We start from the raw sequence: 16,473 nt of genomic DNA on the forward strand, positions 1-16,473 counted from the left end.
TGGTGTGCCAAGTCACTTTACTAAAATCCTTTTCAAAATGATTTTTTGACTCTTTTAAAGCTGATCCACGAACAGAGATTCTGGTTAAGAAATTTTGTTAACTGAAGGAAAGGTGTTAGGTACCCCTCAATCCCGTGGTTCGACAACGGTCGCTTCGTAGAGTATATCGTCTAGTGCAACGCTATAAATGTATAAACCATGTAAAACATACAAAACAATCAATCAAACAAACAAAACAAAACAAGTCCAAACAATATAGTGTCTAGTTCAATTATTACAGTCTGAATTAAAGATATTGAAATAAAACTACACTAACCTACACTAGTCCTGAACTATGCTCTACCTAATTCCATAAGCCTAGATCACAATCATCTTCTACCAACATAATACGTCGGGGCATTCCTCGGTGAATAAATACAATGAGCCTCAAGGCATTCCCTGGTTAAATGAATATATTTTTTCAATGCGAGAAAACCAACACCATTCAACAATCACAATCCCTAAATTTTCCTACCCCCTATCATTTACCTAATGATTCATGACCTGAAATATGATACTATCGAACTTAACAAAGTCGATGCTTATTCTGAATCAAGCAATCGTCAATGAACAAACATAAACTAATATTACTTTTAACAATCTTCAATTCCTGTTCCAGTTTATTTCTAATTGAGTTTAAGTCATTCTCAACTAATTAATCAATTTCAATCGATCAATTAAATCACAACAATTAGCATTGCTCAACCATATAATCAAAAATCATGTCACCAACAAATCATATCATTAACCACATCACTTTAATAAAAAATAGAGTTTAGGATTAGACGTCGGAAGAAGCTTTCAAAATTGATGTATTATTACAATTAAACGGGATAGAATCTGTGTCCAAAACCTTGACTCAACCTCAATACGTATTCCAAATCAACCCTTCAACACAAACTTTTATTTTTGCCCAAAATCGATTAATTTTCGATGCGTGTTGGCGTTGGGATAGACCGGTTATTGTTGTTCCTGATGAGAATCAATGAGAATGGGTTGTGGTCATTTTTATGACAAAGATAGGTTATTTCTCGATGGACTTTTGATCAAAAAATAGGAAATATCTTGGGATGGGTTGGGTCAGCGTGTTTAAGCCATTTCCATTGGGTTGACCAGCGGTTTTAGGTTGTTTTCGGTGATTTAACAGTGGTGGGTTGGTGTATTCCAGTGAGGGGTCATCGAAAAAATTATTTTGCTTCCTATTTCCTCTTCTCCCTCATCTCTTAGTTTCTTTATTGCTCTATCTCTCTCAAAACTAACTCCATCCTCTTTGATTGAATGTGTATATTAGTGTGTCATGCAAATATTGTGAGGTCTAGTGTATTCTCTCTATGTGTGCACTGGTGGAGAAGAAAAGAACTATGGAGTGTGCAATGGTGTATTCTGTTGTGGAGTGTATGTGTTGTGTGTATATAAATTATGTTGCTCTATGAATAAGTGATGAATGGAAAAAATAAAGGATATGTGTGTACGAATATATTCCCAAAGAGGCAAGGGGGTACATGGGTAAGGGGTATATGGGTAGAGGTAAGGGTGTGATGTGTCAAAGTTGTTATGGAGGGCTGTTATTTTTGTTATGATAAGGTGTTAAAAGTTTGTTATGAGTTGTTATGATTTTTTTATTTGGTAACTTATCACATGGGTGAAGGTGCGTGGTAAGATGAGGTAAAAAATAACTTTGGGGAGGGATGAAATTACATGTCTACAGGCACTAGTAAAACTGGAACCGCACATAGACTCATGCTCTCTTTGATGTTTCCCTTGTTGAGGAGTTCCTCAACTTGCCTTTAGAGCTCTTTTGTGTCCTTTGGATTACTTTGGTAGGATGCTTTGTTGGGTAATTGAGAACCTGATACAAAATCAATTTGATTCTCAATTCCCCGAAGTGGGGGTAATCCTTGGGGAAGATCTTTTAGTAACACATCTCTATAATCCTGCAAACCAAGGGAAATTGAATGGGGGATAGGAGAAGTAGAGTGGTTAGCATGAAAATCATGGGCTAGGAGGAGAATGGGTGTTTTGACAACATGCTCTTTGAAAAGATCTTTTTTCCTAGCCAACATCACTAAGGGACTCTTCCTTTTCAACCTCCTCTTCTACTCTTCTTCATCCCACTCCTCAATTCGGTCCTCCTTCTCACCTTGTTCTTACCCTTCTCTTTCAATTCTCTTAGTTTTTGGTGACCCTCATTTACTTGAGATAGAAAAAGTGGATGGAGAGTGAATTTTCGACCATTCAACTCAAAAGAGTATCGATTGGTCCTCTCTTCATGCTTTCTTGAAAAATCATATTCCCATGGTATCCCAAGCAAGAGATGACAAGCTTGCATAGGTATCACGTCACAATGCAGCTCATCATGATAATATTTGTCTTTGAACCGAATCACCACTTGCCTAGTCACCTTCAACTCACCACAATTATTTAACAATTGAAGTTTGAATGGTGTGGTATGTTTGGTTGTGGGAAACGTCAAGAAATCAACCAAAGTAGCACTAGCCACATTAGGACAACTTTCGCTATCAATGATCAAAGGGCATATATTTTCCTTTATTATACATTTAGTATGAAATAGATTCTCCCTTGGACTAGAGTCATCTATCCCCTTACTAATCATTGTACGCCTTATAATAAAATTTGGAACCTCATACTCTCCATCTTGGGGCCAAGAATCTTTATTATCCTTCTCTATTTGCTCATATTTTTGGGACCCCTCTCCATCTTGGGCTTTTTGATCATTCTCATCTTCCAATCCCACCTCTTATCCAAGGTAATACAACATCCCTTTTGTAAGGATCACATTTCTCCGGTTGGTACATTCACTTTCCTTATGTCCCCACCCTTGACATTAAAAACCTTTAGGATTGAGATTCGGATATTTGTTACCTTCATTCCTTTGTGGGTATTTTGGAGTTGTCTTCTCTATGGGGTTCTTGTCATTGGACTTGTAGTCCTTGTTCTTGTTCCACCCTGATGATTATTTATCTATCTCTTTACTCTTTCTCCAAGTATTGGTAGATGAGTACACTTTTGGTTTGTAAGTTGCCCTTTCTTTGATATCCCTCTCAATCTCCAAGGTCGCTTGGAAGATTTCCTTTATGGTATCAAACTTATGAATAGTCATGTAAGAGGAGATATCTTTGTTCAATCCAACCTTGAAGTGTATGATGTCATGGTTCACGTTCTCTCGATGCTTGATCTTTAAGATCAATTGCTGGAATTCTTCATAATAAGCCATAACATTCTTGGTACCTTACCTCAAGTTGTATAACTTGGAAAGTAGCTCATGTCTATAACTCTCCAGAACATATCTTTATCTCATGAAAACCTTCAACGACTCCCATGGAGGGGGTTGTCCTTCATTCAACACATTTCCAAATCTCTTGACATAATCCCACTATGTATTGGCATACCCTTCAAAATGGGCTATGGCATAGCAACTCTTTTTCTCTTCGGTGATATCATTAACTTGGAAGATCCTTTCTCAAGAGGACTTCTATAAGAGATAAGCTTCGGTATCACTTTTACCTTTGAAAGTTGGAAGACTAACCTTGATTGAAATAGGTACCCATATCTCGATCCCTATTACCTTAGTGGTTTCATTGATCATAACCTTATGGTCGGTTTCCCAAGTTTCTCTACCATTAGGAGCTGGACTAAATCTTCCTCCTCGACCTCGATAACCTCATTGATCCAATAGTCTACTTTTTATTTCCTCTACCAATGTGCCAGCTTCATCAAATGGTCCGAACTCCGCTTGTTGTTCTTCCCTTTCTTCTTGTCTATTTGGATGGGTTAGTTTTGGTTAAGGGGTGCTTAGAATGGGGGAATTTGGTTAAGTGGAGGTTGGGGTATTCAAGTTTGAGATTCATCATGTTGTGTTTGGTTGAATTAAGATTGGATTGGTCAAACGGGATTTTAGTTTTGTGGATATGTAGTGGCTTGAGGAACGGAATCATTTGCTTGTATTGGTCGATTGATCATTTGGTGATGGTTTTTCAAGGAAATATGAAGTGAAGGATTTAGAGCATGCCCACTAGTTGAAGCATAGAAGTGTTGAGGTATGGATAGGGATGTGTTTTATCGACCTTCCACTATATCCACTCTTCCACCAATGAGGGATACAACCCCTTAAAGAGAATTCACCTTAAGATCAAGTGAATTTATCTTAGCATCCATAGAATCAATTTTACGATTGAGAGTTTCAATGGCCGCTAAGATAGAATTTGTTGAGTGGTTATCCATGGTTTGTGAAGTTTTACATTCCATAGCCATTTTAACTATGAATAAAGACACTCACAAAAACAAAAAAAAAACATGTTAGCGTTAAATAAATTAACCTCACAAACTCTTCACACCTTTGTTTACCTCACACTTGGATCACAAATGTTGAAAGATGGTTTATACTTTGTGTGGTAATCGAGGTGTCAAGTTATACTCTTCATCGGATTGGATTCTTGTTAGATGGACTCAAATAAATATGTAAGGACTTGGATCAAGAATTAACAACAATATTAAAAAGAGAAAATCTTGAAAGAAATGAGACGATGAATGAATTCGGACTCAAGAACTAATCATCCAATTTAGTAGGTAAATTACTAGTTATTGATAGTTTTAAGAATCAAGAGTTGAATTTATGAATCAAGGAATGAAACTAAGGAACCAAACCTCAGTAAATTGGAATTTAGAAGTGTTATAATGCATTTGGAACTTGAATAGTATGTTGGGAAGGCTTGACATGTGTTTGGGAGGTGTCACACACCTTGGGCTCACCTCTAGAGCACTTCCAGCACAGGTGAGGAAGGATGCTCACTGATTTGAGCTGCGGCAGCAGTTCCAACCCACCACCAGCATAGGTTGGATGCAATAGAGACCCTATAAACTGCCTTTAGGTGCGGCAGCAGACTGGGGGCAGCTGCAACACACCTTGGGCGTAGGTCAAGGGCAAGTTGGTCACCTCTTGCTTGTTCCAAGGCTGAAAATGGCCTTCTTGATGCCCTTTGTGTGATTTTCTCTTGGAATATTCTTGAAATCTTTTTAGTTTCTCAAACACAAACACTCTTTCACTCTTTTTATTCCTTCTTTTTGGATCAAACACCTTCCATTGGATGAATTTTCAATATGAATATAACAATCTCCTCAAGAACACACCAAGAACATCAATCTTTCTAACTTTTTCTCCGGTGCTTGGAATAAGTTAAAATGTCGAACGTAGGTGCTTCTTAGCCTTCTAAACTCATTTCAAACATCAATTTCCCCAAATTCTTCACCAAAATATTCAGATTTTCAATTCACTTTAAACTTCTTCAACCCAAGCTTCCAACAAGGATAGAACTCTCAAATAAGCTCCGATTTGACTCAAATTTAGCTTATAGACTCGAATAGTGTTAGGGAATGCAAATCTAACACTATAAACACAAGAAAAATCAAAAACTCAAAATATGAACTAAGACCTAAAATGTGAATAGTAACCCTTTTTTGTGTATTTTTAGTTTTTCAAGACGACTAGACCCAAGATTGACTTCGTAGAAATGAAATCAAGCTCGGCTTTGATACCAAATGATACGGAATCAAACTACAAAAACTAAAGAATATAAAAAAAAGTAAGGATGGTCGATAAGATAGATAATTAGACACAAGAAAATAAGTAACCAAGAACAAAAGAGTATGTCAAACTCCAATACCCTTAATTACAATCTAATCGAACACCTAATTCTTATGGTGACCAAGAGAGAGATGAACGCCCTCTAAACCAGTGTTTCTAAACCAAAGTTCAACAAAAGTTCTTCAATACTCTCACTTAATGGAGAAGCATTCATCAATTCATCAATAATCAATCAAAACTAATAAAATAAGCTAGCCTCAAAAGTATTTATAATTTAGGCTAATTATTATAATTTTAGGGCTCGACCCAATTGCAATAAAAGGCCCACTTGGGGCTGTTTTGATCTGCTTTTGAAATTCTAGAGCGGATCAAAGAGGATCCAAAGCACCTTGGGATCAAGTTCTTTATAAGGGACTTTCTAGCCCCATTGAACAATCCTTGGACCAATGTAAGTGTGATCATCAACAAATAACACCCTATTAATAGTAAGGAGGCTTCTTCAAGTACCTCCCACTTCATGAACAATCCTTGGATCCTTTGAGGCTCCCAGGCTTGACTTCTAGTGAATGTCTTGGAGCTAATCCGGATTGTATTATCAAGTCCAACAATGACCAAAGACTGCCCCCTACTCCTAACTAAATAGGATACAATACCCCCAGCAGTGACTGAATTTCGAACATATAACAAAATAGCAAAAGATAAGCTCAAAGAATTTAAGATATGTCTATAACTGATAATTGTTAACCAACCAAAACAACCAACACCACTACCTAAGTCCACAGTAATCCACAAAGCCTTCTAACATAACCAAAATTAATAAAGTGTCAGGACATGCCCTCGACTCTAACAAAAACAATGACAATGACAATGTTAATGTTAATGTGAACTATTAAATTCTAGTTTATAAAAGAAATCCGATTGAATAATCAAGTATTATGGAGAATAAAAGTTCACCACTTCACTGTAGACGACCGACGAACGGAGCTGATCTACCTAACACTGCATAGGAAAAGTAAAAGTATCTTTGGTGCCTAAATTGTGTGGAGATACAGCATCCAGAGATGGTTAGTGGGTTTATCACTAGCATTTAACTTAGGGAAAAGGATAAAGTAATGACAACTAAAAATTCAGTTCAACTCAATGTACATGTTCACATGCATGTCTGCATACATAAAAAAAATACTTATATAATATGCTGGGATAAGGAACAAGTCTTAACATGTACTTTAAAACTTTAACCTAGATTGTGTAGCTTAACAATCATTTAATAGTACCCATGTGCTATACCTCATCTCTCACCCCCTGGTCAGGCCCAATGCATGTCACCGCACGAACCGGAGAATAATCTCATATATATAAGTGGGGGACTCGAACCTCCCAATCATATACTAAGGTAACTTAAGCACCCAATCATGTAATGTAATATGGGGGAATCAAACCTCCCAATCATAATAAAAAGGTGGACTCAAACCACCTGGTCATAAGTGAGGGGACTCAAACCCACAAATCCAGTATTGGTCCCTTGGAACCTCCACTTTCATGGATTATCTACACAACCCTCTTTTAATCCTTATTAAAACACTTATCACACATTCCAATTCATTGAACCATAATAAACATTTAGGCATACACTATCGGTATCATCATACCAACTACACTTACAAGGTGTCATTAACATGCCAAATTACCGTTTGTTTATTAAATCAACCATAATGTTTCAATAACCTCTTTATATCATGAAATTGTTTCAAAAATAGTTCAATGCAATTTTTATTCGCACTCAAAACCGCTTTCACAAAGTTAGGTTAGGGTTTTTACCAATTCAATTGTCTATTTCCTAGTTTATTTACCATAACCATGCATCAAATTTTTTTCAAACCACCATTTAAACATAAATAATGCATATGTAAACATGAAACATCACATAATCAACAATCATTCAAAAACCCTTAACCCATGTTCCAAAATCACCATCAAAACCATATGGATAACTATTTAAAATGCATGATTTTACAAAGTAATAGTGAGAAAGAGTAACATACATAAAATATCAAGATTTATGGAGAGAATTGGTCCTTGGGAGCACTAATTGATCAACTTCTTAGAAACTCTAAGTATTTTAGTTGAGAGAATTTTGAGAGTTTGAGAGAGTGTTTTGATTATGAATAGTATACTAATAAAGTCCCAAAGAGGGTTTTAAGTCATGGGGGCTAAGTGGGGTAGGAGGGAAATTACCAGGATGCCCTTAATTAAAAGACTAAAAACCAACACCCAGTTGCTATGGGTGACCTTACGACTCGTAGGATCACCCTATAACTCATTTAGTCCAGTCGTAGTCTGGATAGTGTCCAGGGTCACCCACACTGTTTTGGTTATAAGTCGCACTATATGATGTGTATCCAATCCTTATGACTCATAACATGCTAGTCGCAGTCACAACAGGAACTTAGGATAGTACACTGTTTCCTTATGATTCACACCCTATGACTTATTATGAGACCCTATGACTAGTAGGGTCCAAGTTATAATCATTATAGAAAATATAGTCCAACATACTGTTCAGTCTACGATTCGGTCCTTAAGACCCACTATGACACCCAACGACTCGCAGGGTGAGTCGTAGTGAGGACAGTAAGCTTAAGAATCAAGAATTGATCTGGGACCAAAAATTCAGGGTGTTACAGTGACTTATATGATCTCTTTTACTAAGTATTATGCATGATTTTTCAAACTTAGGGAAGTCAATTCGTGAGGCTAGGGTGTTTTGAAGTAGTGTTCATGAGTTTTCAAAAGTATCTGACATGCTTGGGGTAGAACCTGTTATTTCTGTGATCGTGGTAGTGCTAGCTTAAGTGTCTTACTTATAGTAACAATGTTGGAGTATTCATTTTATAGTGATTAATTTAAATATTTGTTTGAGTATGAACAAGGCTTTGAGTATGGGGTTGTGATCTTAGGTAGATTTATACACCTAAGTGTCATAATCTACACTTGTTTAGTCTTTGTTTTGAGGACTTCTCGTGTGCATAATGAGTGAATAATGATATAATTGAGAATGTAGGTGTTAAAATACTTTTTTTATGATATTTAAGGCGTGTTCAAAACAAGTTTGGAATCATAATTGTCACTTAGAGTTTCAACGAGAAAACTAGTGCTATTAGCTTGAGCTATGTGTTGTTCTAGTTTATCTCGATGAATTTTATTATATTTTAAGTGCTAATTCATAGTGTTTTATTTTATAGTAGTCCATGTTATATGTTAATACTGATTATTTGGAGCATAAAAAGGTCTAATGATGGTAGAAAAGCGCCCACGAGTTAGAAACTCAAAGGCAAATGAAAGGAGTAAGCCTTGACGAAATCTGGAAAATTTGAGGCCATGGGCGTGCCACGCCCATGGACCTCCAATATAAGGGTGTGACACACCCCAAGACACAAAAAAATATGGAAAAAAATTAGTGTGCATCCACTTTAAGGGTGTGTCATGCCCCTAAACACAAAGCAACACTAGGGTGCCACACCCTTAGTTCAAAAATGGGCTATTGGTGTCCCATTAAAAATAGGACACTCGGGTTTGATTGTACCAGACTTGGGTGACCTTTGGTGAAGGAATACACTTAAGGAGGATGAAATAATGGTTCTTAATCTTTCCCTTAGTTTAATTTTGATTTTTATACATGAATTCCTTAATTATGATTCGTTGTAAGACCATGAGTGGATAAATACCCTCGTCTAGGATTGAGGCCAAGAACAAGAATACTTAAGCTTATATTTTTAGTTGGTTTATGTTTATTATAATGTTTGATTATTCATATAGCCTTATTATTAGTATTCTACGAATTCACAACCCTTAGGATAAATTTATATTTCTATTATGAGTCCGGAAGGAGGAACAATATATAGATTAGATCATGAGATATATGAAGTGAGATCTTATATGGAGAGGGATCAAAGTTAAGATTTCCATTTAGGATAGGCATATACCTAATTTTCCCCATTTGGTTTATATATAGAATGAAATATAAAAGCGTTTAACTTAGTTATCACACCCCAGTCAACGATATAGTTGTGGGGGTAAATTAGATAGAGGATTAGAGGATGACCATTCCCTAATTATGTTATCAACATCGTGAATCAACAACCAAGATAATTGATTAAACTGACATGATTGTATGACTAAGTAGGATTGTCCGTAGTGCCTTAACCTTGGATTTCTCCCCATAATTGTTCAAGCACTTTATATTATCAATTGTTAACTATTACTCTAAGTTTTTAAATCTCAAATGCTATTGGTTACTATTGCACATGTTTAATCTTTGTAGTAGTACTAGAATTATACAGTTGCTGAGCACAAGTCCTTGTGGGAATGATACTTAGCTTTCACTTTACTACTTCAGTGACCACGTACACTTACGTATACGCTAGGACACAATGTAATATTTTATGTAGTCATTTAATGATATGGGTATACTAGATGAAATTGATAAACCTTTGTTAATTTTATAAATTAGACAAATAAATTAAACAACAATGTTTAGATATCCAGTATTATTACAATATTATACATTTAGGGTCGTGTAGTAGAGTATATTAAAAAGAGGAATGCATGTGTTGGTCTTGTATATTACTAGTGCCTGATTTGGTACATCTTTTATCCATGTATAACAAATGTTTGCATTAGTTATACGCCCTATTGTATATTGAGTTGTGTAATACTAATACCTCAAAATTAGTGATATTAGTAATGCAATGGATTCTAATGCATGCATTAGATTGATTAATGACACAATTATCCCTCAAAAAAATTTCCGCATCCTTTCCATCATATATATGGAGGGCATTTTTATAAAAAAAAAAATAGAAATCATGCAATTCATGTTATTTTACTATACCAAACTAAACATTGCATAAGAAAAATGCAAGTATAACTAATGCAAGCATAGCTAAGACAAGCATTACTAAGACACTATATTTTGCATTATTATTATACACTTTATAAAACGACCTTTTAAATATTCAGAATGTTTCAAACTTATGTTTTCATTGGGTTTAAAGACTTGAGTTTCATTGCATTTAAATGTTCTCTTTGCAAAGTATCCTCAGGACTAAGGAACATTAGGGTATCCCAATATAAAGAGTAAGGACTATCTAGTGACCATGGATTTACGATTTGCTCTATTTCCCACAAGAATTTAAGTTTACTCCTTACTCAATATTCATGATTTGTGTAGGCTTAACGTTACCAATTGCTTTATTATCACAGCTATTGCAAACATCAATCCAAAAAAAGTCCTAAAATCAACGTTAAATATTATTATCGCCTATTGCTTATTATTATTATTATTATTATTATTATTATTATTATTATTATCATTATTATTATTATTATTATTATTATTATGGCTTTATAAAAGCCGGCCCAGAAGATGTTCTATTATCTAAGTCCTACTCCTCAAGATTTTTTGTTTAAAGAACAAGGATTGTATGTTCCTAACAGTTTTAGAGGTGATGAAATCAATGAATGGAACATAAATGGTCTAAGTGATAGACAGATCTCTACAATGGTACATAGAATGTTGATGTACTATACAATTTGCAAGGCCAATCCTAAGAACAATGATAAGGCTATTGCTGAAATGATTACTGTAGGTTTTATTGGACAGCTTAAAGGCTGGTGGGATAATTATCTCACACCAAATCATAAAACCAAAATTATAGGGGCAATAAAGACAGAGAATGGTCAGGAGACCTTGAATGTTGTTTATACTTTGGTTATTAATATTATTGAGCACTTTTCAGGGAGATGGACTCAGTGAAAGTATCAGGACTTTGCTCCAAAATCTAAGGTGCAAGACTCTGACATCTTTTAGGTGGTATAAAGATGTTTTCATATCAAGAGTCATAAAAATATCAGAGAGTAGTATCTCTCACTGGAAGTCCAAATTCATAGATGGTTTTTCCATGTTATTTGCTGAAAAAGTTAGGAAACCCCTGAGAGGACCTAACCTGAGTATTAACAATGATGAGTACACATATGGAAGCTTGATAAATGTTCGTACTCAAGAAGGTCTAGCTTTATGTAATGAGATTAAGCTAAACCAGCAGGTTAAGAAATATTGTCTTAATGAGAGATAGAAATTAGGAAAATTCTGTGAGCAATTCGCCATAGACATTCCCAAAACTTCTAAGGAGCCTTATAGGCACAAGAAGAAAAAATTCCCTAAAGATAGAAAGGCTAATAGAATTGAGAGAAAATATAAGAGAAAAAAGGATTATAAATCAAAAAAAAGAGTATCGAAAAGCCAAGAAGACTAATGCTTGCTACAGATGTGGCAGAGTTGGCCACTTTGCAAAAGATTACAAAGTAAAATAAAAGATTAAGATTCTTATCTTAGAAGAGGAATTTAAAGACTATTTATTCAAAATATTTCCTACTTTCTCCGGAAAATTCTAGTCCGAACCATAGTGATAATGAGGAAAACTATTCATCCATGGATGAAGATTTACGAGTCCTTCAAAATGAAGATTATATGTCTTCAGAAGATCAATATCTTCTCTGCCAACAAAGACAGCCTTGTACTAACAAGGAAGAAGAATATGTTTTTTATAACATCTACTCTCAATTTCAAGATTTAGAAATAGATGTCTTGAAAGAAGATAAATTAGCATCTTTGATGGAAATGGTAAAAAACTTAAAACAGGAGGATGACCAACCATCTAGAAGTTACTCTTACAAAAAGGAGGAAATTCCTTATATTCCCTCCCAAAAAAGACCTTATACCATGACAGAAGTTCATAAATTTCAAAAGGAAAGACAAAAGGTTGTCAATGTCCCTTCAATAACCCAAGACCTTAAGAATAAGATTGATAATCTCAAAAAGGAAATATCCTTTCTTAAGAGTCAAAATTTGGCTTTGGACAAAAGGGTTTCTACCTTAGAAAACCCAACTATGGCACCTACTATAGTAAGCCCTACTCTTCCTAAGCCTGAGGAAGATTTCCTCCAAACTTTGGAAGTTGTTACCCCGTAGCATTTTTATGAAAAAATAAATCTTTTAATTGATTATAATTATAAAAAGGAGTTTACATCTCTCATTGACAGTGGGGCAAGCTGTAATTGCATTCAAGAAGGATTGATACCTTTGAATTATTTTATGAAAACCACTCATGTTGTAAGAAATGCTAGTGGTCGTAAGATGGGAGTAGAATATAAAGTCCCCAAGGCATATGTTTTTCAGGATAAATTATGCATGCCAGAAAATTTTGTTTTAATGAAAGATATTAGTGACGAAATTATTCAGGGAAAACCTTGGTTTGTGCATATATATCCCATAATTCAGTGGGATGAGAATGGTGTAATTGACACTTTTGAAAACAAACAAATTAAGTTTGAATCGTGTGAACCACCATATACCAGGTATATAAACCTAATAAAGAAAAATATAACTTCCAAAATTAAACAAATGGATTTCCCGAAAAATGAAATTTTTAGTTTGACTATTGATCAAACTCTTCAAAATCCTAAACTGGCTGAAAAAATTAAATTATTAAAAAATCAATTTTCAATAGAAATATGTGGAGACCATCCAAATGCTTTTTGGAAAAAGGAAAAAGCATGTGGTTAGCCTTCCATATGAAGAAAGTTTTCAAGAGGGTAATAATATCCCTACTAAGGCAAGACCTTGCCAAATGAATTTTGAACACTTAGAATTGTGTAAAAAGAAATTGATTCTCTTTTGCATAAAGGTCTTATACGGCCTTCAAAATCTCCATGGTCATGTACGACCTTCTATGTTAATAAACATGTTGAATAGGAAAGAGGAGTCCCAAGGTTGTTTATAAATTATAAACCTCTCAACAAAGTCCTTAGATGGATCAGGTATCCAATTTCAAATAAAAAGGATTTATTAGACAGCTTATATAATGCTCTAATATTTTCTAAATTTGATTTGAAATTAGGTTACTGGCAAATCCAGATATTGAAAGTAGATAAATATAAAACTTCTTTTAATGTTCCAATGGGACAATTTGAATGAAATGTCATGCTATTTGGATTGAAGAATGCTCCTTCAGAATTTCAAAACATCATGAATGAAATATTTATGCCCCATAGCAATTTTATAATTTTCTATATTGATGATATATTGGTGTTCTCAAAAAATATCTACACACATTTTAAACATCTGGATCTTTTCAAAAAGATCATTATATAAAATGGCTTAGTCATATCGAAGCTAAAAATGTTTCTTTTTCAGATAAAGGTAAGATTTCTCGATCATAATATTGACCAAGAAAAAATCATCCCTATAAATAGAAGTATTGAATTTTCTTCTAAATTTTCAAATATTATAATAGATAAAACTCAATTGCAAAGGTTTCTAGGTATTCTGAATTATACCTCTCCTTTTTTAAAGGATTTGACAAAAGACACAGCTATCTTGTATGATAAACTAAAGAAAAGTCCAAATGCATTGACAGAGAGTCATACTCTTGCGGTAAAAAATAATAAAGCAAAGTTTAATAACCTACCATGCCTTACTTTGGCAAACCCCAATTGAAAAAAAATCATTGAGACTGATGCCTCAGACATTGGCTATGGTGGAATTTTGAAGCAATATTCCCCACAAGATAAGAAGGCCTACATTATTCAATTTTATTCTGAAAAATGGAATGCCAGCCAGAAAAATCATGCAACTGTGGCTAAGAAAATCCTTGCTATAGTCAAATGTATTTTAAAATTTCAAGGCGATCTTTATAATCAAAAGTTTATTATAATAACTGATTTCCAGGCTGCCAAATTTATTTTTAATAAATATTGTAAGCACGATGTGTCAAAACAAATGTTTGAAAGATGGCAAGCTCTGTTAGCTCCATTTGATTTTGAAATTCAATATTTAAAGGGATCAGATAATTGTTTGCCCGATTTTCTTACTCGTGAATATCTGTCCTAATGTTTTCCATGTTATACAAGATGGCATCTCAAGGTTCCAATTCCTCTTATAGGGGAAGGAAAGAGGTAGATCAACCTCCACCAGAGGTAGAGGTAATGTCCTTGCCCAGATTAGTAATTAAAGGCTTGTAGCCTCGAACATTGCAAGTTCAAGTACATCAGATCTTGATACCGATCAACAGATGTAGCAAAAATTCTTGGATTTCATAAAATCAAAATCCAAGAAACAAGGGGAGCCTTATATGCTAGTTCTCTCAATGATAATGATATGAAAATATGGAACTCGATGAGTGAAACAAAGCAGAAGAGGTCATAATTCTTCTTGAGAACCATGACCTCAGGTGGAGAGAACATCCGTGGAAACTTATGTAGAAGTATATGGATAATACATTCTATACTACGGCCACATATAATTACAGGAAGCATTACGAGACTATATTATCTCAAACAGTATCTACTGAAGTTCAGCATTTTTATGCAAGTGATAATGTCAGGAAATATTATAATTTATCCAAGATTATAATCAAAAAGATTTTCACTCCTGAGAAATGGAGCTTGAGTACCCTTAAAGAAAAGGAATATATTCATCCTGAACAACAAAAACTCGCAGTTAAATATAATTACTGGGATTATGTTGAGAGTTTTAATAAGACTCTATTATGTAAGAATTCTGAGAGATCTCATTCATGGTTTATCAAAGTTTATGAAAATGTCTATAAACAATGTATACCAAATTGGTTTGCTCAATGGTGGATCTTGTATGATCCTTCGGCAAAAATTTTGCCTGAACCTTTCAAAAGTCTTTATAATGACTTGATAGAAGTATCACCAATACTTCTCAAAATGCAGAAAGAAAATATCTATTTTGAAGGAATATCGACAATGTATTTCTTCTTCGAATTCTCCATGCCTTGGATCTTGAAAAAATTCATAGAGGTAAAACCAAACCTCGACAATCTCCCATGTTTAATGAGAATTTATTATACTAAATTCTGGAGTAAGTTAAATCAACAAACTTCAAACGGAAATGTCCATGGCCATCAACTAATTGAAATAATAAAAACAACTGTTACTCAATATAAACAGCACAAGGAGATGGCCCATTATATGAACAAGAGGTACATAGTCCATTCAAGAACATTGCTCGTAAACTTCAAATGAAGAAAGAAACGATGTCTAAATCATCCACAGGTCATACTATGGAAAATGAATGAGATTGCTTAGCTGGGGAATCCTAAAGCATCCAGAGTGATGAAGAACTAGATCTGGATGAGTACTTGAAGTGGTTCCAGGATACACTGGAAAAATCTTCCACGTCTGCAAAAGGCAAAGGAAAAAAATAAAATAGTTGAAGATCCCACTACTAATAGCATTATTGGGGGGACACAGCTTGATGGCAGACAGCTTTTATAAAGCGCACGGTAGAGGTCACTGACTTCCATAAAAGTAAAGGCCACATATAAATAGTAAAGGCCAATGTAAATGGGAAAGGCCATATATAAATAGTAAAGGCCAATGTAAATAGTAAAAGCCAATAATTTTCTTTTATTGTTTTCTTGGAGCATTCGTTATATAAGGAAGCGCAATTTTATTTTGAGGGACAGGTTTTAGAACCCCCACTCTCTCTACTACTCTCTCTCTACTCCCTTGTAATATTTTTTGTTTTGAAATAAAGCTTTGGTTCTGAGCACAACCATCCATTATAAAGGTATTTAATTTTTATAATTTTAAAATTTTTATTTTTATTCTATTTATCATAGACTAATGATAAGCTAAATACTTAGTGTTGAACTGTGGCTGACTATGTTACTAGTATGATACGGCATATGTTATTAAATAAGAATTGAAATCATCTAATGACATGAAGGTTAACATATTGTAAT

The sequence above is a fragment of the Capsicum annuum genome, chromosome 5 (genome assembly GCF_002878395.1).
Source record: "Capsicum annuum cultivar UCD-10X-F1 chromosome 5, UCD10Xv1.1, whole genome shotgun sequence".
In the NCBI taxonomy this organism is placed as follows: Eukaryota; Viridiplantae; Streptophyta; class Magnoliopsida; order Solanales; family Solanaceae; genus Capsicum; species Capsicum annuum.